Below are 3,096 nucleotides of genomic sequence, written 5' to 3'. Positions count from 1 at the left end.
GACCAGGGCTCCTGAGTCAAAGGAGGCCCTATTTTCTGATCAGCATCACTCTTCAGAAAAATTCCTGGCTGAGTTGTTTTTCTTTAAAGCAGCATTCATTTTGGTCTGAAGGCACACACTAGTAAATGACATTATTTTGATCTGTTACCTGAATATCGGCACAAATTATAAAACATTAAAGAGGTCATGTATGGTGTCTGAGGGTTGGGTGTCTACTGGGAGTCACTGAGATGACCAAAGGAAAAGAGATAGGGTCTTGCTGTCACCCAGGCTGGAGTGCAGTGGTGCCATCATAGCTCACTGCAGCCTCCAACTCCTGGGCTCCAGCAATCCTCCCGCCTCAGCCTCCCTAGTACCTGGGACTATAGGTGCATGCCACCACACCCAGCTAATTTTTTTGAGACGGAGCCTCCCTCTGTCGCCCAGGCCAGAGTGCAGTGGCACAATCTTGGCCCACTGCAACCTCCGCCTCCCGGGTTCAAGCGATTCTCCTGCCTCAGACTCCCAAGAAGTAGGGATTACAGGTTCCCGCCATCATACCTGGCTAATTTTTGTATTTCTAGTAGAGACGAGGTTTCGCCATCTTGGCCAGGCTGGTCTTGAGCTGAACTCATGATCTACCTGCCTTGGCCTCCCAAAGTGCTGGGATTACAGGTGTGAGTCACGTACCTGGCCTAATTTTTTTTTTTTTTTTTTGGGGACGGAGTTTCGCTCTTGTTACCCAGGCTGGAGTGCAATGGCGCGATCTCGGCTCACCGCAACCTCCGCCTCCTGGGTTCAGGCAATTCTCCTGCCTCAGCCTCCTGAGTAGCTGGGATTACAGGCACACACCACCATGCCCAGCTAATTTTTTGTATTTTTAGTAGAGACGGGGTTTCACCATGTTGACCAGGATGGTCTCGATCTCTTGACCTCGTGATCCACCCACCTCGGCCTCCCAAAGTGCTGGGATTACAGGCGTGAGCCACTGCGCCTGGCCTAATTTTGCATTTTTAGTAGAGACGGGTTTCACTGTGTTGGTCGGGCTGGTCTCAAACTCCTGAGCTGAGGCGATCCACTCACCTCGGCATCCCAAAGTGCCAGCTAATGTTTTTTTTAAACTCCTGGTCTCAAGCCGTCCTGCCACCTCAGCCTCCCAAAGTGCTGAGATTACAGGCATGAACCACTGTGCCTGTTCAGATTTCCCTCTTGTCCACAGCTGCATCCTCAGTGCCTCAACAGTGCCTGGTACATAATAGATGCTCAATACATGAGTATTGGTCGGGGCATGGTGGCTCACGCCTGTAATCCCAGCACTCTGGGAGGCTGAGGCAGGTGTATCACAAAGTCAGGAGATCAAGACCAGCCTGGCCAAGGTGGTGAAACCCCGTCTCTACTAAAAACACAAAAATTAGCCGGGCGTGGTGGCAGGCACCTGTAATCCCAGCTACTCGGGAGGCTGAAGCAGAGAATTGCTTGAACCTGGGAGGCGGAGGTTGTAGTGAGCTGAGATCGTGCTACTGCACTCCAGCCTGGGCAACAGAGTGAGAATCCATCTCAAAAAATAAATGAATAGGATGGGCATGGTGGCCCACGCCTGTAATCCCAGCACTTCTGTAATCCCAGCACATTGGGAGGCCCAGACCGGTGGATCACCTGCGGTCAGGAGTTTGAAACCAGTCTGGCCAAGATGGGGAAACCCCGTCTCAAAAAAACAAAAATTAGTTCGGTGTGGTGGCGTGCGTCCATAGTCCCAGCTACTCAGGAGGCTGAGGACAGAGAATCACTTGAACCTGGGAGGCGGAAGTTGTGGTGAGCTGAGATTGTGCCACAGCACTCCAACGTGGGCAGCAGAGGGAGATTCCATCTCAAAATAATAATAATAATAATAAATTTTAAAATGAAAATAAGGCCGGGTGAGGTGGCTCACGCCTGTAATCGCAGCACTTTGGGAGGCCGAGAGGGGCGGATCACCTGAGGTCAGGAGCTCAAGACCAGCCTGACTGACATAGAGAAACCCTGTCTCTACTAAAAATTCAAAAATTAGTCGGGTGTGGTGGCCTGTAATCCCAGCTAATTGGGAGGCTGAGGCAGGAGAATCGCTTGAACCTGGGAGGCAGAGGTTGCCGTGAGCCAAGATCATGCCACTGCACTCCAGCCTAGGCAACAAGAGCGAAACTCCGTCTCAAAAAGTAAATAAATAAATAACATAAAAAATATGACTGTGACCTGCTGTCAGATATGAATATTTCTACAGGCCTTGTACTGTGTGTGCGTGTGTGTGTGTGTGTGTGTGTGTGTGGCGGGGAGGGGTGACTGAGTGAATTCGAGTGTACAGGTGTGAACTTGCTTGGGAGGACATATGTCTCTGTGTGTGTGTGTGTTTGTGTGTGTGTCCCAGGTATTGTGGACGATGGAGTCTGTGTGCCTGACTGGGGGCCTTTAGGGATCTGTGTTTGTCACTGCTCCCCTGAGAGACATTCCGTGGGTGAACATCCAGGTCTGTGTGTCGGTGTGATGCACAAGGCTGTGTCTGTGTCACAGCAGCTGCCTTCCTTGGTGGCTGAATTTCTCTGTGGCTGCCTTTCAATGAACACTATCCCTGGATGTCCGAGCCCTTGTGGGTGACGTGTCTACACACGTGGCAGTGTTATTGTGGGGACTGTGTGTATGAGCATCACTTCTGGCTGTGTATTAATGGGGTGCTGTATATATGTCTGTGTATAGTGTGTGATTTTGGGGGTCTCCATCAGGGCCTTGGGGATATTTCCTCGTGGCTGTGTTCATGCATCTGTGGGCAGTCCTGGGCCGTGAAATGGGTAGGGAAGGAGATGGGGGGAGGGAAACCGAAGTGTGGGGCGGTGGGGGGGGACGTCTCAGTCCCTATCAGCCAATGAGGTGTCTTCTCCACCCCCCTCACCCAGCCTGCCCTCCAGGGCAGGTCGCTGTGAAAGGCTCCCTGTCGCTTTAAAAGGGCTCCCCGGCAGTGGGATTCGGGGCCATTTTTTCTTTTTATGGCTAGTTTTGGAGGGCGGGTTCATGTTCGCAAACCTTGGCTCCAGTCAATACCCTGCAGCTGCTGCCGGTAATGACAGGCCGGGGGGTGGCCCGCGCAGG

The sequence above is a fragment of the Sapajus apella genome, unplaced genomic scaffold (genome assembly GCF_009761245.1).
Source record: "Sapajus apella isolate SASKATOON/1434 unplaced genomic scaffold, GSC_monkey_1.0 scaffold152, whole genome shotgun sequence".
Classification (NCBI taxonomy): Eukaryota; Metazoa; Chordata; class Mammalia; order Primates; family Cebidae; genus Sapajus; species Sapajus apella.
Note: the sequence above shows the minus strand (reverse complement) of the source record.